This window comes from Protopterus annectens, chromosome 9.part0 (genome assembly GCF_019279795.1).
Source record: "Protopterus annectens isolate FY-2018-M chromosome 9.part0, PAN1.0, whole genome shotgun sequence".
In the NCBI taxonomy this organism is placed as follows: domain Eukaryota; kingdom Metazoa; phylum Chordata; order Ceratodontiformes; family Protopteridae; genus Protopterus; species Protopterus annectens.
Genome location: NC_056743.1, coordinates 175,165,921 through 175,188,925, shown reverse-complemented (window position 1 = coordinate 175,188,925; position 23,005 = coordinate 175,165,921). Strand labels below are relative to the sequence as shown.

The window sequence follows — 23,005 nt, the reverse complement described above, 5'->3', positions numbered from 1 at the left end:
ATGAAAGTCAGATATAGCTGCAAACTGAACTTTAATAGTCGATGAACTAGTGCCCTTATTAAATACACTTACTAGAAATTCAAGAACTGACTGCACTAAGGCCGATAAGGGGTCCACCTGATTCTGCTCTGCCCAATAAACAAATCTTTTCCATTTATTTCTGCAAAGTTTCCTCGTAGAAGGTTTATGGGAAGATGATATAGAATGGACAGGCGAAGACAGCATAGGTTGTCTATTAATGGAAATGGAGAAACCATGCATTCAGCTTGTGATTTGAGATGCATGGGTGAACCATGCCTGTCGGGTGTGACAGAAGGTCTGGAGTTGGATCCTGAATCCAATGTGGGTTCAGAAGATGAGGCCAAAGGAAGGGAAACCAAATTTGTTGAAGCCAGGAAGGTGAAATGAGGATGACTTCGCTCTTCAACCTGGCTGCTTTCTGAAGGAATTTGAGAATTAAAGGCATCAGAGAATAAGCATACACAAGACCGAGTTGCCAAGCAAGGAGTACAGCATATCCCTTGGTGACTCCCCCAGTGGGGGGGGATTAGGGCACAGAAACTGCTGCACCTGTTTAGGTGAGATGCAAAAAGATCACAGTAAGGCTAGCTCACTGACAGAAAATCATGTCCATCACTTTGTTGTTGAGGGACCACTCGTGAGGTAGTAAGATAGACCTACTCGGTTTGTCTGCTATCATGATGGACTTCCCCGGAATATGGGTTGCAATTAGAAAACAGTTGGAAGAAATCACCCACTGCCACACCCTCAGGGCTTCTCGACACAGGGGATAAGATCTGGTCCCCCGTTTGTTGATGTACTACACTACTGACAAGTTGTCCATATGAATCTCAATTGTTCTGAGAGGGAGAGAGTTCTGGAATGCTTACAATGCTGAAGGTACCACTCTCATTTCCAGAACATTGATATGTTCTTTGAGGGACCAAGTGGCTTGGACCATCTTCCCCAGAAAAATGCCCCACCCCAATCTGGGAAGCATCCACGGTTACTATGGCCTTGGGGTAGGGGAGAATGAAAGGATGACCTTTCAACAGTTATGACTGCCAACAGTTATGACTGCATCCACCAGGAAAGATGCCGTCTGCATAACGAAGTTATTCTTAGTTTTGTTGACATGGGTTGAGAGAAAGCGGACTATTGTGTTTGCAGCATCCACTGCAGAATTCTCATGAGATATGGTGCTGAAGGAACTAAAATTACAGTAGCTGACATTGATCCCAGGACTTGCAGAATCAACTGGGTTGAAATTCTGCAACTGCAAACTATTTTTATGACCTGATTTCCTTATCAAGTCAATTCAATCCAAGAACTAAAAACTTAAAAGTATGACCAGATGTGAACGTATATAGTTTAACAACATTTTGAAAGGACAAACATTACAGTTATCATGTCTTACTAATAATGATGATACTTTTATGTCCTCTAGGAAACAATTACTGAATGATTTTGTGAGCAGAGGCTATAATATCAATGAATGCAAATCAAGATTTGAGTCAGTAGCTGCTGAAAGAAAAGTGAGAGCGAGACCTTATTTTTCTCATAATTCTGATACCTCAGCAGCAGTACACTGTCCCCTGTGTTCAGATGACTGCAGATTATTTTTATCTTTTACTTCGGATAACAGGGATATATTAGATATTATCAATAAGAACTGGCATGTTCTATCAGCTGATGAAGCATACTTAGGACAGTTGGGTCATTTCTTAAGATTAGCTTTAGGAATTGCAAAGTACATTAAGAGAAGGCTTTGTTATAGAAATATTTAACCCAGGCCTTTGATATCTGCACAGACACAAGACACATTTAGTTGTAGGAGTTTTACTTTTTGTGGTTATATGGCCAATAGCAATACTTTCACACATTCTTCTACAGGCAGGGTATATAGGTTTTGTCAATTTGCTGACTGTACCTCTTCGAACTTAGCACATCTAGCCTTCTGTAACAGTTGCTGCATATTTTATGTAGGTAAAACAAATAGGACAGAGAGAGAGAGAGAGAGAGAGAGAGCATGTATACAAGATTAATAAAAGGGACATTTATAGAACTACAGCTAAGCATGTTGTACAGGAAGGATCTTGTCATACTTGTAAGTTTTTAGTTCTTGGATTGGTATACAAGGATTCCAGGAATGGTGACATTAGGAACGAAATGGAAGCCCTTGAACAGAGATGAATTATTAACCTGCAAGCAGATAAGTTTTATGGTCTCAATGATGCTGTCTCTTTAAAACCTCTTTTAATGGACAGACCATTCACACATTAGTAGATTTGGTGTTTTTTGCCAGTTTTGAGGCTTTATAGGCGTTTGTCATTATTGCACTGTTTTTTTATTAGTTTAGATATTACATCATGTTTGTGACTTTTAATGTTTGTATATTTTGTCACATTTTGAACATTTTTATTAGTTGCATTTCTATAACACACTCTGATGTACTTCATGTTGCCTGGTCATGTGATCATCTAGTGTACACTCGAATGATGGATAAAAAGAAGTTATGTACTCACCATAATGTTCCATGTTTGTAGTCTATCTCGTCCTTCATTCTTACTGATGGGATTGGAGCTGTTCCTCGGCCTACTTACAAGCTCGAAGTCTTCTAGCTGTCTCGCGGCTAGGTAGGTAGGTATCCCATGGTGCACCAGTACAACGCCCAGATCTTGTTTGCTGCTAACTAGGAGAAATAATAGCAAACATACAGAAAGAAGCCAATAATAAAAGGTCTCCAGTAAATCATGATAACAATATTGGTCCGTCTCCAGGTACTTCCAGGATGGGGGTAGGAGGGTGGGTTCGTAAGAATAAAGGGCGAGATGGACTACAAACATGGAACGTTATGGTGAGTACAAAACTTCTTTATTTTCTGTAGTCCTATCTCGCCTTTATTCTTACTGATGGGACAGCATCCCTAGCATCTTATTCTAGGGTGGCTCAAGAAAAATACTCATGAGTACCGTGGGACCAAAGGATGCTCTACCCCTGGAGGTTAAATCCAATTTGTAATGAGTAATAAATGTGTGAGGGGTAGCCGAAGTTGCTGCTGCACAGCTATTATCATTTGGGACCCTGGCTTGAAAAGGCTGCAGAGGTAGATAAAGATCTTGTAGAATGAGCCTTGATTTTGAAAGGTAAAGGCCTACCCTCAGAGTTGTAAATGTAAGCTATATAGCTAGATATCCAATTTGAGGGGGTTACTTTGGAAACTGGCAAACCTGATCTGGATTCGGAGAAGGAAATTAATAATTGATCTGACTTCCTGAATTCCTTAGTCCGGAGCAAATAAAAACGTAATTGTCTATGAACATCCAACTGATGAAACTTGTATTCCTGCGTTGGAATGATTTGGAAGAACACTGGAAGTTCTATGGATTGGTTCAAAGTGCTATGGGAACAGACCTTGGGGACAAAGGATGGATTAGTACGAAGAGATACTCTGTCTTTGTGAAAAGCCAGATAAGGGGGTTTTACAGACAGTGCTTGTAACTCTGACACCCTTCTGGCAGATGTGATAGCCACCAGAAATAAAGTCTTCCAAGACAGGAATTTCAAAGATGATGAATGAGAAGGCTTAAAGGTTGGAGACGTCAATTTGGAAAGCACAAATTTCCAATCCCATGAAGCAACGGGTTCTTGAAATGGGGGTCTTAAAGTGGCATCTTTAAGGAAGGTTTTGCACAGCCTATGTGACATCAGATTAGAATCTTACATGCCTAGATGAAAATTAGAAATCACTGCCAATTGAACATGGATAGTGGCAGCCGCAGATCCCTAGTGGAAAAGCTCAGACAGAATTTCCAAAACCACCAGAATGAAGGCGGTATAAGGGTCAACATTCTTTTTCTCAGCCTAGATAATCTCCTCCATTTACTGGAATATAGTCTCTTAGTGCAGGGTTTATGAGAGGACGTTAGGAGTCACAGAGGGTGAGAAGTCGTGAAGCCTGACTAGGGAAGGAACTGGAGCAGCCAAGCTGTCAAATTGAGGGTGTGTAACGTGGGATGAAGCGAGCCTGACATGTGTGTCAAGAGATCTGGCACTGGGTCCAGAATCCAAGGATCGTCTAGAAGAGGAGGCCTGAGAAAGGGGAACCAAACTTGACGAGACCAGTAAGGAGCAATGAGGATCAATTTGCTTCCCAGCTGTTTCACTTTCTGAATCACCTTGGGTATGAGAGGAAAAGGAGGAAAAGCATAAAGGAGACCCAGGGGCCAATCTTTAACAAGTGCGTCTCTCGGTGACTCCCCTGCAGAAGGGATGAGGGAGAAATATTTTCTGCATTTGGCATTGATCGGACTGGCAAAGAGATTGCAGCAAGGCTGTCCCCATCTGCAGAAAATCTGCTCCGCTATTTCCTGTTTCAGACACCACTCATGAGGCATCAAGATTGCCCGGCTGAGCTTGTCTGCTATCACGTTGGCTGCCCTGGAATGTGCGTAGCCACCAGAAAACGCTGGAAAGATATCGCCCATCTCCAAACCCGAATGGCCTCTCGGCAAAGTGGGTATGATCTGGTTCCACCTTGTTTGTTGATATAACATACTACCGACATGTTGTCTGATTGTTGAAGTTAAAAACCACGAAGGAAGCTTACTGCAGATATGATAAAATAATCCAATGAACAAGCGGTAGCTGTAAAACGATAATGTTAGCACTTTTATTAACCAAGAACTTTCGGAGGGTATAATAACCCACCTTCTTCAGACAAAACAGTTAAAAACAAGGAGGGGGAAGATTAAATACTTGTAATCCCTCCCTAATTAAAACACTTTTAATTAGTGATCCACCTTCATTTAAAGGGCTCTTTGTGCTTTTTCAAGTGAATTACACAAGAAAACATTTTTTATATGTATGAAAACACGCTGTTTCCTAAAGACACCATTATTTAAAAACAACTTCCTTAAAATCTAATTTATGTCAATGCATACAAATTGTATAAGCAGTTTTGATGGTTAATTAAATAATATACAGTAATAACCGCATTAAAAAACAAGCAAAAAAGGGAAAAAACATTTCCACTTAAATTAGGTAATATTAACCTACATATTTACATTAATGAAACAAAATTCTGATAGCCAACGAAGCAAAAATTCCCCCCCACCCCCCAACAAGTGCGACTCACCCACGTAAGGGCTACCTATAGCTTAACCAAAAAACCATCTATCTAAAAAAGAAGTAGCGCCATGCTAAAAAATAATAAAAAATTGGCCTGAAAACCCTAAAATATACAAAGGACCAAGGAATAAAGTAGGTTGAACCTTGAAGACTGTGGACTATTCTAAACAAGATAGTGTGGTCGGTGTTAGGATGGAAACCTGTATTATCTCCTCATAGCTAACATTTTAAGGATGCAGGACAAAGCAATGGCATAATTTAGTCCAGGATATATATACGCTGCCGTTCTCACCTGCCAGAACAATTCTTCCTTTTCTAAGTTAACCTGCCAAGGGCCACTGTTTGGGTCAGTTGCCACTTGTTTTACCACAGCAAAGTGAAAAGCATGACTAGGATAGTCTATAACATGGCGGGCTAGTGCGTTCTTTAAATCTACCTTTGAGATTGCATAAAGGTGTTCATATATGCGTTTCTTAAGTGCCCTTTCGGTCTTTCCTATATAGAAAGCCGAACATAGATTACATAGGGCGACGTAAACGACTGCCTTAGACCCACAATTGAAGTTACCCATGACCTTGTATGTATTCTTGTTAATATTAAGTTGTGTCCCTTCTTGGATGTGTTTACACTGACGGCATGTCCCACATTGGGTCATGCCCTTACACCTATTAAAAAATGTTCTTTTATTATTCCTCTCCAAGAGGGATTTCAGCGAGAATCCTTTTCTAAAGGTGAATCCTGGAACTGAGCCTAGCAGGTCTATTAACTGTTTGTCCTCTTTAATAATTGACCAATTCTTCTGTAGGATATCCCTGATGTAATGATGGTCTACTGAGAACGTACACAAGAACTTTATTCCCAAATCTGCCCTAACACTATTCATCGTTTCAATTTCCTTGTTATCTTGGTTTGTATGAGTATCAGAGTACCCTGAGTTTAAAATAGGCCTAAAATGTCCCACCACCCTTTTACTCTCTACTTCTTTTTTAATTTCAATAAGAAGGACTTGAGGATAACCTCTGTTTACAAACATGTTGCTTAATTTATCGCACTCCTTGTAGAAATCTACATCCCTGGTGGTCATACGTGCCGCCCTTACCATCTGCCCTTTCACCACTGCTTTCTTTTGATGGTAAGGGTGGCAGCTGCTGAAATGTAGGAACCCGTTCGAATAGGTGGGTTTACGATAAATCCTACTCATAAACCTGGATTCTTCGTAATCCTTAGTAAGCAGTATGTCTAAATAATTAATTTCATTGACATTCACTTCAAATGTGAAGTCAAGAAAACTTGTGAAAGTCTTCATGGTTTCAATAAAAGCTTTTATTTCATCCACAGAGCCCTTCCACAGAAAAAACATGTCGTCCTGGTATCTAGTATACCAGGCGACATGTTTTTTATAAACTTCGTTGGTGAATAGAAAAGTATTTTCCCATTGTGCAATAACACAATTTGCGAATGCTCCTCCACACGGGGAGCCCATGGCCACCCCTGTAGTTTGTTTGTAGATGAGCCCATTGAAATTAAAAAAACTATATTTCAAAATCAGCTCCAATAATGTTTCAGTGATGTAAATTATATTCTGGGGTACTTTTTTGTTTTCCATAAATAACCTTAACCATTCTACACCCAAATGATCTGGAATCACAGTATATAAATCTTTTATATCCACTGTCAAGAAGACAAAATTTGGGTCAAAGGCTATTTTGTTAATATTCTCCAGAAAATGCCACGAGTCCCTACAGATTTGCTTCTCTGTTTTAATGAGTGGTTTGAGAATTGTATCCACGTATTTAGCACACCCCACCAAAATAGACCCCCTGCTGTCAACAATTGGTCTAAATGGGGGTTTAATGATGGACTTATGGATTTTTGGGACTCCGAAAAACTTCGGTATTTTTGGTGCTAACATACACAAATAAGAGTGTATATCCTGGTCAATAAATTCCTCCAAGAATAAGTCCTCAATTACATTTCTTATGTAACTGTGAGCTTTATTTACTTCATTCAGACTGATTATCTCATACGGACCATTATTTAAGTGAATGGATAATTCATTTACGTAATCGTTGTTGTTCATAAAAATAAGTCCATTACCCTTATCGGGTTTCATGACCCGTATGTTACAATCCTGGATTAAAGTTAAAAAATCCCGCTGTTCACTGGAAATATTAAGTATGTTCTTCTTTTTACTACCCTTATTTTCCTTATTTTCCGCTAGGTGTCTTAGATCCAGCTCACATGCTTTTTCGAATGATTTCAGGTTATTAACTAAAGGTGGATTAAATAAGCTAGCTATTCTAAAGGGGTTAGTCAAAGAAGAGCCTTTGCCCAAAACAGTTTTTAAATTCAATTTACGAACAAACAGTTTGAGGTCTATGATGGTTTTAACTAAGCTCTACCCCTGGAGGTTAAATCCAATTTGTAATGAGTAATAAATGTGTGAGGGGTAGCCGAAGTTGCTGCTGCACAGCTATTATCATTTGGGACCCTGGCTTGAAAAGGCTGCAGAGGTAGATTAAGATCTTGTAGAATGAGCCTTGATTTTGAAAGGTAAAGGCCTACCCTCAGAGTTGTAAATGTAAGCTATATAGCTAGATATCCAATTTGAGGGGGTTACTTTGGAAACTGGCAAACCTGATCTGGATTCGGAGAAGGAAATTAATAATTGATCTGACTTCCTGAATTCCTTAGTCCGGAGCAAATAAAAACGTAATTGTCTATGAACATCCAACTGATGAAACTTGTATTCCGCTGCGTTGGAATGATTTGGAAGAACACTGGAAGTTCTATGGATTGGTTCAAAGTGCTATGGGAACAGACCTTGGGGACAAAGGATGGATTAGTATGAAGAGATACTCTGTCTTTGTGAAAAGCCAGATAAGGGGGTTTTACAGACAGTGCTTGTAACTCTGACACCCTTCTGGCAGATGTGATAGCCACCAGAAATAAAGTCTTCCAAGACAGGAATTTCAAAGATGATGAATGAGAAGGCTTAAAGGTTGGAGACGTCAATTTGGAAAGCACAAATTTCCAATCCCATGAAGCAACGGGTTCTTGAAATGGGGGTCTTAAAGTGGCATCTTTAAGGAAGGTTTTGCACAGCCTATGTGACATCAGATTAGAATCTTACATGCCTAGATGAAAATTAGAAATCACTGCCAATTGAACATGGATAGTGGCAGCCGCAGATCCCTAGTGGAAAAGCTCAGACAGAAATTCCAAAACCACCAGAATGAAGGCGGTATAAGGGTCAACATTCTTTTTCTCAGCCTAGATAATCTCCTCCATTTACTGGAATATAGTCTCTTAGTGCAGGGTTTATGAGAGGACGTTAGGAGTCACAGAGGGTGAGAAGTCGTGAAGCCTGACTAGGGAAGGAACTGGAGCAGCCAAGCTGTCAAATTGAGGGTGTGTAACGTGGGATGAAGCGAGCCTGACATGTGTGTCAAGAGATCTGGCACTGGGTCCAGAATCCAAGGATCGTCTAGAAGAGGAGGCCTGAGAAAGGGGAACCAAACTTGACGAGACCAGTAAGGAGCAATGAGGATCAGTTTGCTTCCCAGCTGTTTCACTTTCTGAATCACCTTGGGTATGAGAGGAAAAGCATAAAGGAGACCCAGGGGCCAATCTTTAACAAGTGCGTCTCTCGGTGACTCCCCTGGAGAAGGGATGAGGGAGAAATATTTGCTGCATTTGGCATTGATCGGACTGGCAAAGAGATTGCAGCAAGGCTGTCCCCATCTGCAGAAAATCTGCTCCGCTATTTCCTGTTTCAGACACCACTCATGAGGCATCAAGATTGCCCGGCTGAGCTTGTCTGCTATCACGTTGGCTGCCCTGGAATGTGCGTAGCCACCAGAAAATGCTGGAAAGATATCGCCCATCTCCAAACCCGAATGGCCTCTCGGCAAAGTGGGTATGATCTGGTTCCACCTTGTTTGTTGATATAACATACTACCGACATGTTGTCTGATTGTATCTCAATCGTCCCAAGAGGCAGAAGGTCATGAAGTGCTTGCAACGCCAGGAGCACCACCCTCATCTCTAGAACGTTGATATGCAGGTGAGCCTCGTGATCTTGCCATGTGCCTTGGACAGTCCTGCCTAGACAATGCCGCCCCCACCCTATATGTGAGGCATCCGTGGTCACAGTGGCAATGGGATGGTGAGGGACAAATGAAGTGCCTGTGGTTAACTGGTTGGGTTGAGTCCACCAAATGAGGTTCTTTTTGCAAGAGTCTGTCAGCAATATGGGATGAGATAATGGTAGGTGTTGAAAGGGCCACTGGGGATGACAGCAGCCACTGAAGAACCCTCATGTGTAGTCTGGCTAGTGGCACTAGTAGCATGGCGGAAGCCATGGTCCGTAAATGCTTCAGAATAGTCTTGGCCTTGAGTTTTCGCAGGGTGAGAAGAAGTTGAATTTGAAGAACCAGATTCTGTGCCCTTTCTACTGGCAGACGAGCCAACATGTCTACTGTGTCTATCTCTGCACCTATAAAATTCACAAATTGAGAGGGCAATAAGGCAGATTTTTACCAACTAACAGAAATCCACAACTGGGCACAAAGTTGAATGGTAGCGTCTCTGGTCTGAAGAAGTAGATGCCTGGTGGGGGCGGTCAGGAGTCAGTCGTCCAGATACGGAAACACCTGGAATCCTCAACGTCTCAGGTGAGCTGTCACTACTGCCATACACTTGGAGAACACCCTGGGGGCTGTGGTGAGACCAAAGGGCAGAGCACGAAACTGGTAAGGACTGGCTCCCAGCCGGAAGCGTAGATGACTCCTCGACGCCCTGTCCATTTTTATATGATAGTAAACGTCTTGGAGGTCTACTGAGCACATCCAAGTGTCTTTCCCTAGTAACGGGAGAATAGACTGCAGTGTCACCATCTGAAACTTGTCTTCCTTTACTGATTCGTTCAATCTGCTGTGGTCCAAGATGGGCCTCCAGTCCCCTGTACGTTTTGGCACTAAAGAACCTGGAGTAAGTTCTGGATCCTATTTGGTCTGCTGGGACAGTCTGGATGACTCTTTGCCAGCAACTTGTTGACCTCCACAGTTGCCTGATCCCTGTGATTGGGTGGAACATCCGGGATCTTCTTAGGAACATAGGGTGAGAGAGAAAAGGGTATGACATAACCTCCAGTAATGATTCTTTGTACCAATTTGTCTTGAGTGATACTTAGCCAGGCTTCTGGATTCAAAGATATGTGACCCCTGACCAGCTCCAGAGAAGCACAGTCAGGCCCCACATCAGGAGCGCTGGTAAGGCTGGCCCCAAAACAAATCGCTGCCTCCCTGGTTTTGCGGTCCACCCCTGCCTCTAGGGCGACGTCTACTATTTCCTCCTCCTCCTCTGCCTCTGAAGGAGGAGTCACCCTGTGCATCTGGGAAAAACCTCTGGGACTTCTTGAACCACATTTTACCACCTCTCTGACCCTTAGGGTATGTTCTAGAGGGGACAGCAAAACATACTCCCACGGCAGAGTGTGTTTTTCCTTCTTGCTCACACCGGGTGAATGTGTCCTTTACCTTGGGTCCAAACAATGAAGAACTGTCAAAGGGGCGTTGGTAAAGGTAGACTTGAATGGTTCTGCAAAATTACACAAATGCATCCAGGAATGATGTCTTTGGGGAAATTCCTGAACCCGCTGCTCTACTCGCTCCATCGGCTGCATACGAAATGAGCCTCATGGACGAGTTGACAATAGAGTTCAAGGTGGACAACTGGGCAGACACCTTGTCAGTGGCTCCCTCATTACATGTACCTTATAGAGAATCTCCTAACTCCTTAAGGAGATTTATCTGAAGCCTCGTGAAGTGTGTAAGGTAGTTCAGCAATCTAAGAGTAAATGCCACTGATGAAAAGATATGCTTCCCGTATCTGTCAATCGTTTGAGACTCCTTATTCGGCAGATGATCAGAAGAAGTTGTTTCAGCTAAGCTCCTTCTTAGTGGCTGCTGCCACCACCATGGCATCTACGGGAACACCTTTAGACAAAATTTATTTTTCCTTGGGCACAGAAAGAAACATATTTGGTCTCCTGGGGACTGGCTCCATGGAATCAGGAGTATCCCACACCTCCCAACTAAGTAGCTCCATCAGTTCGTCGAAAGGTAGAGACACCCAAGAGGCTGAAGTGTGAGACCCGAAAGCCTTCAGGTACACAGACTCCTCATCAGAAGGGGTGACAGTGGGCCAGCCGCATGTCTGCTTAAGGATTTCCAGGATGTCTACGAAGGAGACATCAGAGGGCGACTTGGGGGACCCTTCTGACTCTTTGAGGTCAGTGTCTGAGTTAAGAGACTCATCCTGGGAGTCTACATACTTCCTCTTGCATGTTCTCTTCCGTGGGGGCTCCTCTGAAGGGTATTCCGAGGAGGTCTCAGAAGAGTGAGGGCCAACAGCCGGTGGCTCCTGAGGCTGCGAGGGTCTCTGCTGTCCAGAGAGAGAGAGTAGGAGCTGAGACAGAAGTAGGTGCCCTGGGGGGGGGGAAGAGTGTCGGTACCCCTGGTAGGAGCTGATGATTGGAACGGCACACTCCTCATCATCTCGAATGCCGACCTCTCAGACTCCGAAGACCTCCTCGGCTCCAGAGCCATCGGCTCCGAGATAGATGTAGGGTCCGAACTCACCCTCGCCGACGCACTGAAAGGAAGGCTCAGAACCGAAGAGGTTCGATTCCAGGTGTCCCTGTCATGGCCGACCAGGGAGCTATGGCTCCTAGACACCATGTACGGCACTGAAAGTGTCAGAGCAGAACTCGGCTCCGAAACAACCTCGGGGGAGATGGAACCGAGGGTTCCACCAGTGGTACCAAACACTCCGGCTCCGAAAGACCAGCATGGCTCGGAGGAGAAATCACAGATGGGGGGACAGACTCAAGTAGCCCCGGAACCGACTGGGTCAGAGCCAACAACAATTTAGATAAGACAGATGACTTCAGAAGTCTCAGCACTACCCTCTCCACATCTTCTTCTGATAAACTCCAGGAAGACCTGTAGGACAGAGTAGAATGGGATCTCTGTAGTAGGGGTGACTTTAAAGTAGGGGAGACCGGTAAAGGGTCCATAGACCGGCTCCGCTGAATACTCTCAGTGGTCGGCTCCAAAATAGTTGATGCCGACCCTGTAACCACACTAGTAACACTCTCGATTGGCTCCGAACTCAGTGGGGCCGATGAGATAGTAAGTTTGTCAGGCTTAGTAATTTTAAGAGGCGGCTCCGAGACACCAGCCAGCTCCGGGGAGGGCCTCTTAGAGGATTTAGACTTTTCCTTTTTAGATCCCAGTGATCTAGCAGAGGAGGAAGAGCTAGCCAGATCCTCCTCAAAAGAAGGCTTTAGGAGACCTTTTAGAATGAGCTTATTTTTTCTTTCTTGCAACACCCTAGCACTAAAAGAGTGGCAAAATTAGCAAGTTTCCTGTAAGTGGATGGCCCCAAGAAAGTAAATGCAGTTACTGTGGCCATCCGTTATGGACATCTTCTGTGAGCATTTTATGCATTTTTTAAAGCCAGATGATTTATGGTCTTTGCCTTCCTTAGACATCTCACAGAAGATGAACTCTCGCGCGCACACACACACACACACACACACACACACACACGAAAGAAAGTGGGAGGACTAGGTCCTCTAACTTAAATGGGCCTAGCCCGGGTAGAAAAGAAAGGGAAACTAGATCCTCTAACTAAGACGGACCTAGTAGGTACAGAAACAACTAGAGAGACTTGCACACACAACAGAACGGGAATACAGTTCTAAATTGTGGAAAACACAAAGAACAAGGTCAAAAGAACCTCGTTCTGTCTGCAACACTAATAACAGGAAAAAAAAAACCCAGCAAGCGGAAGCTCCGCAAAAAGTTATTACTTATAGTATTTAACCAAGCACACAGGATACCAAGTACTATAAGGCCAATAGCCAACTGTACTTAAAGAACTGCACATGAAAGGCGCTCTGATAAACACCAACTATTCTAACTGCAAACACTACGCTAACTATAGCTATACAATGGTATATAACACAACAAAATATGAAAATAGAAGATTTATCCAAAATTTTGAACAAAATGTGTAAGACTTAGCCACAGCCAAGAAGAAGCACATCCGGACGCGGCAAACGAGATCTGTGGATTGTACGGGTGCACCATGGGATACCTACCTAACCACGAGCCAACTAGAAGACTTTGAGCTTGTAAACAGGCAGAGTCGGAGCTGAGGATCGGCTCCGATCCCATCAGTAAGAATGAAGGTGAGATAGGACTACAGAACATTACAGAGTTACAAAGTTTTCTCCAGGTAAGAATGACAGAATTATTAGATTTTATCAAGTAATAGTTTTCTCTTAAGATTTGATGCATTTGCTAATAATTTATATACGCAGCTGTTTCAATATTGTAGTTCAGTAGATTAATGTTATTGCAGGTTAAATGATGGTAACAGGTATTTATTGTATTTTGTTCAATAGTCCATCCCTTTTGATGTAATTTCTCTATTTTTATTAGTTGCGCATTATGTGCTGTTCTATAATAGCATAGATAGCATTTTAGATATAAAGTAGTAAACGTTTGTTTTTTATTTATAATTGTGATGCAATTTCTGGTCTACGAAGTGCACTGATATTGCTTTTGCATGCCTTTAATGAGATTTTTTTCAGTAATTGCAAAGTTTATTAGGTGTAACATACTAGCTATTCTGCACTTGATTTTCTGGTTTACAAAATATGCTTTTTCGGTTTATGAAGTGTGCTGATACTGCATTTGAATATTCCTTATGAGAGTTTTCCAGCAACTGCAGAGTTTGTTTACAGGCCCAACAAATGAGCCGATTTGCACATGACTTCTTCCCGTACGAACATCATTCATGCATTTTTATTATTTTTTATTGTTCGTCATTTTTGTGATCTAATCATACCTGTGATATAATTTTCGGTTCACAACGTGAGTCAACACTGTTTTATACATTCTGCAATAATTACTTTTTTTTTAACGATTGCAAGCTTGGGTGCACAAGCACATTCAATGTATTATTTTGTTAAAGATGTTAGTTATTTGAATGATAGTGTAGTACATTTAACCTGAAACAACATTAACTGTTTTGCAGGAGTTGGGTATGTATGTTTTTACATTTGTTTATATTTCAACATGTGTTGTTCTTGACTAATTGTACTGAATGACGGTGTAAGCAATGATTGGTGTAGGGTTCCTTTTAAATGGTGGTTTTAATTTTAACAATTTCAAGTCTGACGAAGCATTCATTAGGAATACGGAAGTGCTTGCTTTGATCTAATAGACGTTTTGAATTTCACATCAATGGCCATGGTGTTTGCCTAAGGAGTTGCTGTTGTTCCTTGACTCTATTCATATGTGTCAATTTAGGAAGGGGGAAGGAGGCAGGAAGACTGAACTGGACAACATTATGTTAGGTACATAACTTTTGCATTCAGTGTTGTCTATTTTTATTCGGTTCAACACCTGCGATAGATTCCTAAGCTTTTTCTCTGGGTGGTAACAAGGAAGAACATTCCTGAAGATGATGAAGCCAAAAGAGGAAAGTGATCTAGACTGTACATCCAGTTTTGAATGAGACACAAAAATATGGATTGTGGATCAAGTTGCTACAGCACAAATATCATCAATGGGAAGTCTTTTAGAAAAGGCTGTTGAAGTAGATATTGCTCTAGTGGAATGAGCCCTAGCCTTAGAATGTAGAGCAAATTTTTGTTACAGACAAATGAAATGCAGTCTGACAACCATCTTGAAAGGGCAACTTTGGCAACAGCTTTACCCAATTTTTGCTTTGAAAAGGCAAACAACTGATCAGATTTCCTGAATTGCTTCATTCTATGAAGACAGAACCTGAGCTGATGATGAACATCCACATATTCATATCGGAATATACGACTGAAAAATGCTGGTAAATTTAATGACTTATTAAAGTTTGTCTCACATGTCACCTTATGGAGAAAGAACATGCTAGTTAAACTCTGTCTTTATGAAAGAACAGATGGGGGTGGGGGGGGGGGGGTTACACAAAGTGCCTGTAATCCTGAAATCTGTCTGGCTGATGGAATTGAGAGCAGAAATATTATTTTCCAGGTCACAACATTTAAATCTACTGTGGTACAGACTCAAAGGCAGGTTTAGAGCCTGAAGCATAATAGCAATATGCCATGGGCCTGTGGGGGAACTAGGCCCTTGATAGGAGGTCATAACAGAAAAGTCACAAAAAAAAAAAAAAAAAAAAACAAACTTTAGAAATCTTTATAAAAGCAATAGAAGAATTGTTATGGCCAATGGGAAAGTCTGAGATAGCTGCCAGTTGAACTGCGATGGTGGAATAACTAGAACCCTCGTCAAAAAACTCTTATAATAATTCTAATATGGACAGAACTGGTGACGAAAAAGGGTCCAAGTCTCTGCAAACTGCCCAAATAATCTTTTCCACTTACTGTGGTATACTTTTTTTGCGGCTGGCTTCTGAGAAGCAAATATGATCCTGACAGCCATAGTGGGAAACCTGGTGTTTCTGGCTATGGTGAAAACTGGAGAAACCATATGGTTAATTACATGGATTTCTGGTCCAGGGGAGGCAATCCAGATGGGCGAGTTATGAGATCTGGGTATTGATCCAACATCCAAGGAGAACGCACTGGTATATACCACAGGAAAAGGAATTAGACCAGTCTGGGCCAGAAGGGGGAAATGAGGACTACCCGGCCTTGCACTGCCTGGCTTTCTGTATGAACTTGTCCATTAGAAGTAAGGAAGGAAAATCATAAAGGAGGCCCAGAGGCCAATTGTGGACTGGAATATCCCTCGGTGATTTACCCTGTGGAAGGATCAGGTCAAAGTAACAGCTGCATTTGTGGCTGAGATATGAGGCAAAAAGGTCACACGGTCACTTTGCACTGTTGGACTTGGCACCACTAGAAGTGTCAAAATGACCCTGCTCAATCTGTTCTCTAAAATACTGGATGTTCCCGGGATTTGCGTGCTATTACAAAGATGTGAAGACATCGCCACTGCCAACCTCTCATGGCCTTTCAACACAGCAGATAGGATCGGGTACCCCTCTGTTTACTGATGTACCATACCATCATCCATATGGAAATCACACCCTTGGAGAGGAGATCCTGGAACACGCTCATTTCCAGCATACTCATGTGAAGATTAGCTTCTATGGGTGACCATGCACCTTGAACTATCCTCCCTTCAAAATGCTCTCTCCCACCCTGGAAAGTCCATGGTTACTTCCACTGTCAGAAAGTCCATATGGAATAGGCAACCCTCGGTTACTTAAGAGGATGTAATCCACTAGGCAATGTGACATCTGCAGATCTAAGTGAGCCAAACCTTTGCATGTGAGTGAATCTTCTGAAACCATTGTACTTCTAGGGTCCACCGGAGTCTGCTATCTGGCTAGTGGGACCATCAGAATCATGGATGCCATTAGACCTAAGAAGTGTAAGATCAACCTAGCTGGAGGTGATGGATGATGAAGTACCTGCATGGCTGCTAGACAGAAGAATAAAATTCTGGACTGAGGAAGGCTGGCGATCTTGTAGGCTGGTATTGAGATGGCACCCTATAAATCCTATTTGTTGGGTTAGTGTCAGATGACACTGGAGCACAAAATCTAGGTGGTGTAGTAGCAGATGCTCTGAGACAGCAGTTAAGAGTCAATCATCAAGGTAAGGAAAAACTTGGATCCCTAGCAGTCGCAAGTGCCTTGTCACCACTATCATTATCTTGGTGAACACCCTGGGGGTTGCTGTGAGACTGAAAGACAGAGCTTTGAACTGATGGTGATAGTCTCTCAGATGGAGATGGAGGAATCTCCTGGATAGTAAGCACCCTGGAAATCTATAGAGCACATCCAACCATTCTTCCTCAGTATAAACAGTATGGACTGCATTGTGACGATCCAGAATGTCTGTTTTACAAACTGACTTAGATGAGGGAGACCCAGAATGGGTCTAGGGTCCACAGTCATCTTTGGCACTAAAAAGAACCTCAAGTAGACTCTGGATTCCAAATGGTCTTGGGGGACAAGCTGGATGACTTTTTCTACTAGTTTTGAAAGTTCTACTGTTGTCGATTCCCACTGACTGGATGGAACATCTGGAACTTCTCTCTTTTTTTTTGAGGCAGGAAGGAAAACGGAATCAAATAGCCCCTGGAAGTTATCTTTGGCACCCATGAATCTGTAGTTACAGGCAACTGTGTCAATAACAATCCTTGAACAAATATGGAAAACTGTCACACCATTATAGATATACAGGCATTTACAGACAATAGCCAATGGTGAAAAGCAGTGGGGATGGTCTTCTAGGCATTGTTTAGTAGTAGAAATTAATGTAGCCCTAATAACTTACATACACACGACTACAATGCATTTTCCAGCCCAACAGCAAGAAGCAAGACAATGATGATCAACATAAATGGCAGAGGCGAATACAGGGCATATGATGTAAAATAAGACACATGAACATTCACTTTATCAGCTGATATTAAATATGTCCCTTTGAAGAGGGGCAAGAAATGACAGTTCCGTACTAAGAGCTCATTCCCTAGCAATTCTTCCACCCTCTGCACTTAAAGGCATACTCCAATAAAAGGTCAAAAGTGTGGTCACTCTCATCCCAGTTCTTCCCAAGTATAACATAAATGAGCTGCACCTGAAACAGAAAAAAATCCCCAAGCAAGTCTATAATATTACACTACAAACATTTCACATTCAAAGATCAGCTAGCCAAAGTAGTAGGTGAAGGAGCTGAACCACCATAAGGGGGCTGAGGATAAGTAATATGCACTCACACCAGAGGGCCCTCTTGAAGACTAATCTGTTATATATCACTCTTGGATACTTGCTAATATGCACTTAAGCTCATAGGGAGGTACTAGGCTATCTACCTGAGGGCATTTATAAGCATAGCCAGAGTGTGTCAGCTTTCGCCGCCCCATTGATTAATTAAGTGAGCCTCTGTAGTGAACCCAGGGGTGAATTTTCTGTTACCCATCCACTTGTCAAGGTTTCTCTTGAAGAGTGTTAGTGAGGGGCTCTGCCTAATGTAGTTAGGAATTTTGTTCCAAAGCATGGGGAGTCTCTGTGACAGGAATCTATCCCTCCAGCATGTTCTATTTATTGTTATGGTGAGGTCTAGCTCACTAGTGCGAGTGGCTTGCAGTGACTTGGATTTCTTTAGGTGGAGCATGTCCAATTCTGAGTTGGACATGGCTTTGTAAGTCAGGCAGAGATCACCTCTGAGTAAGCGATATGCCACCGAGTACAGCTGGAGTTTTTCCAGTCAGGCTGCATAGGACATATTTTTGATGCCAGTAATCCTCTTGGTGAGGTACTTTTGTGGTCTTTCCAGCTGTTGGAAGTGTCTTGTGAGGTACATCTCAAATGGGGCATTGTACTCTATGATGGGACTGATGAGTGATGAGGAGAGGGGCACTATAACCTCTTTATTTCTAGATGCGAACCCTTTAGTAATTAGATGGGCTACACAGGAGGAGTTCCTAACTACTTTTGCAATATGATTGTCAAAGGAGAGATTACTATCTACCCTGGTCCCCAGATCTCTTATTACCTCTTCTGTATTAAGGGGGCTGCCACCTATGTGGTAATTCATGGGTGTTTTGTTTTTCCCAAACGGGATGACTATGCATTTTTTTGCATTTAGCTTGAGACCATGACTTTGACACCATGTGTCTGTCTCATTAAGGCCCTTTTGGAGAATGTCCGTGTCAGCCGGAGAGTCAATTATGGCTCCCAGTTTGCAGTCATCGGTGAACTTGGTTAGCCATAGTCCTCCTGTGTTTGCCTGTACTTCTGAGAAGTATATGCCGAACAGTACGGGTCCCAGGACCGAGCCTTGTGGGACACCACTTGTGACTGGTTTAGTGTCGGACCTGGAGCCCACTATTCTTACCGTGTGAGTTCTGTCTGTAAGCCAGTTAGCAACCCATCTCGTGACATAGGGGTTTATTTTCAGGCTGGTGAGTTTTTCTATAATTCCTGAGTGGGGAATGGTGTCAAAAGCCTTGGCGAGGTCAAGGTAGGCTGTGTGAACTACCTTCCCCTCATCTATGGCCTTGGTGACTGTCTCGAAGAAGTCAACCAGGTTTAGTAGGCATGATCTGCCTTTAACAAAGCCAAACTGGATTGGGGTCAAGGGTTTGGAGGTTCCCAATGCCTTTGTTAATGAGTTCCATGATGATGCACTCCATAGCCTTGTAGACCAGTCTAGTCAGGCTTATGGGGCGATAAGTTACCAGGGTCATTTGTGGCCCCTCCTTTGTGGAGCGGAATAACTGTTGCTGTGCACCATTCTATGGGCATGTAGCCTGTGGAGAGGCTGAGGATGAACAGTGTGTTTAGGTGGGGGGTTAGTTCGTTCTGTAGTTCGTGCATGACGCAGCCTGGGACACCATCTGGTCCTATTGACGCTGTGCTTTTGAAAGGGCTGTTTTCACCTGTGCGTCTGTGATTTCCGGGATACTACACTTTTCCGGTATCATTGTGGGCACTTTTGGGGGTGAGAGGGGGGGTGAAGTTTGCACTGAATCTATCTACTAGGATGCTGGCAATATCATTAGGTTGAGTACATTTTGTGCTATTTTGCACTAGCTCAGAGCATATCTGCGAATTGCCACTTAGATTTTTCACATAACTAAAGAAGGCTTTGCGGTTATCTTTCAAATCCTTGACTATTTTTCTTTCGAAGTTAGCCTTGGATGACTTTATGAGGGACCTTAGTTTCTTACTGATACTGATCAGGGAAGCCTTTCCTTCTTGGGATTTGTTTTTCTTCTGAACTAGTTTCCTCCTTCTATTGTATAGCCTGTTTACGGCAGGGGTCCACCAGACTGGTTTCTTTCTCTTAGGGGAGTAAGTCTTGGTTTTGCTAGGGATGGCAAGATCCATGCATCGTTGTAGGTGCTCATAGAGTGCATTTGTAAAGGTTCCTGCATCTTGTACACTGTTATCCTTTAGCATGGGGGCTGTGAAACTTATCACCTCTGTCTTAAGGTGAAGTTTGCCATAGAACAGTTTTTCACTGTGGTTTCCTTGGTTGGGGGTGGTGGTGTGGTATGGACATCCAGAGTAATTAGTTTATGGTCTGATCTAACCAGTGACGAGTTGATCTCTGGTGCAGAACACCTGTCGCCCATGTTGGTGATGACCAGGTCCAATATGTTTTCACCTCTGGTAGGGGAGGTTACCAGCTGATCCAGGGCATTTGAGTTGATAAATTCCAGGAAGCGCTGGACCTGGGAGCTTGTACTTGAGTAGTTTTCCCAGTTAACGGTAGGGTAATTGAAATTGCCCAATATCAGTGTGTTTAGTAGGCCCTTCATGTTTTCCAGTGTCTCCAGAAAGGCGGAGTGGTGGTCCTGGGTCATGGAGGGTGACCTGTAGCAGGCCACGATTTGCACTGCAGCTTTGCCCGATGTTAACTGCACATGGATGATCTCAGAGGTATCATGCTGCACCACTAACCTGAAGGTGTAGGTATCCTTGATGAATATGGATACACCCCCTCCTTTTGTGTTTCAGTCCATGTTCTGTGGCCGAAATGTGTGGTATGAGCCCGGTAGTGCTGGGGTACTCTGTGGAGCCTTGAACCAGGTTTCAGTTACTGCACGTTCTCCATACTGAGGAGTGCTTCGAGCGTGTGTATTTTGAGATTTAAACTCCGGGCACTGAGTAGCATAACCCTCATTTTTTTATTTGTGCTGTTTACGGAGGTGGGTTTGACTTTTGAGCCTTGCCTAAAAAAGGCACTATGGGGGCAGCAAGAGTCTTGGCCAGTACTCAAAAGCCTAGGGGTGACAGGTGCTAGCCATCACTTACGAAGCAACGAGGCTTGTCGAGAATGTCATCCCAGACTGACGGACACTGGATCCCCCTTTGAATGATACCAGAAGCTTAGCCAGTTGTTGAAATTGATCATTTTTTCTTTATACTGCGGTATCATTCTTGGTGAGGGCAGGATGCTACCCAGGGTCAGGGTCATACCCGCCTGGGCTACATGATCAGAGAGCTCTTCCATGACTCTTTTCATGTAGTCCAGGGAGGTACGTCTCAGGTCATTAACACCAACATGAACAATGACAGTCATATTTGTACTTGTTCTGGAGTGATCTGAGTGCTTGTGTTATGTGGCGGATTCTGGCTCCTAACAGGCAGCTAACAGTAACCTTATCCTTGTCCAGCCTAGTGAGTGGGACATTAGTGTGTCTAACTATAGAGTTGCCTATTACTAGTGTGTTAGGTATGTTATTTCGCCTTAAGGGCTGTGATTGTGTGGCACACTAATTTTGTGTTTTATGTGTTGTCTGGTTTGTGAAGGGAGGTGCAGATTTTTTGGGTGTCTGCTTTGGAGGTCTCTGATGCTTTTGCAGGTTTTTACTTAGAGCCTCTGAGTATGATTTTGTGTATTTATGTGTATTTTTTGCCAGTGCTGGTTTAGTATGTCTATGTGAGGCTGGAGGTGTGGTGCAAATGTTAACCTTCTCCTCATGACTGTCTGTTCCAGTCTTGGGTGGAGAGAGCTTAGCCTCCAATTTAGCTATATAATTGCATCTCTCCCATATGTCAATGTTTTGTGGTATCATTTCTGGGGTTTACTCTACCATGAATTACAAATAAATCCAAATAAAACTCACCCCCTCCAATTGTGGCAGCTGGGATGATACCTCAGTTAGAAAATCTAGCTCTCACATTGATACCTATAGAAATGGTGGGCAGATACACATCTAGTCTAAAACCTACTTTTGTCCAGGGTGAAGTGACTAACCTCTTTGTGATGTCTGCAACAACTTCTGACAGAGAGACCTTCATTCATTTTAACATTAGGTATCAGATGGCCTTCCAATAAGTAACGTTATAACTGAAACAAGTTTCTAAGTGATGGGTAGACCCATGCTTGAAAATAAATAACAGATATGCTTTTATCACTTCAGATGATTTAAGAGACAAGCTCTCCTTGATGGCCTTTGGTTAGATATTCCTTCAATCAGAATCTGATTTTTTTTTTCAAAATAATTCCATGTCTAGGGATGTCAGTGTGCTAAAGTCTTAAGGTGACAGCTAAATAAATGTGCTTATCCTAGTAGACCACTAGTTTGTCATATTGCCACCAGATACCATCCTCCTGAAAAATCAAGAAAAGCTAGTTGTGTAAGAACATAGTATAACAAATGTCCTACTGATCACTGTTTCAGTATTCCAAACTGCTGGAACACTGAAACAGTGATCAGTATTCCAAACTGTTGGACTACTTTGTCAAATAACCTGGTAGTCCAGCCTGGGTACCACAGCCAAAACTTTCCATGCACTCATATGTCCCATGAATGACCTAAGACCTTGGATGCAAGAGCATAAATCCTCAGATATTTCCAAGCCAGAAGCTTGAAAATGCCTGCAGGGCAGAACAAACTAATTTAATAACATGGGAGAGGCAGAAAGACAGTGATCCCCCCTTGACCAATGAGGAAAAAGGAAGAAGAATGGGCACTGTGAAACATGGCTTTAAATGATTGCTACTGTTGAAGTGACACCTCGACCCCATGTGCAAAAACTGTAAAAAGCATTTGTGGATGGATGGATGGATCACAGAAAACAGAGGGAATACTGCAAGAGTGATCTGTCGCACATTTAATGTTATGGTAAGTTTTTATACAACTGTACTACGTTCTTCCTTAGATCACTGCTGCAGTACTCCAAATTGCTGTGTGATTTCCAAAGCTTAAGAGGAGTAAAGAGTGACTAGAAGGGATATATGAAAATTGTCCAATAAAAAAAAAAGAAAGAGAGAGAGAGAGGACTGACCTGGCAAAGAAAGCTGTGGATT

General features: G+C 42.7%; 1 protein-coding gene across 1 annotated transcript in view; it reads right to left on the bottom strand.

Annotated features, from left to right (window-relative positions):
- PPFIBP1 (PPFIA binding protein 1) overlaps positions 1–23,005 on the bottom strand; it is a 2,404,664-nt gene that overhangs the window by 695,669 nt on the left and 1,685,990 nt on the right. The gene's annotated exons all lie outside the window — the stretch shown is intronic.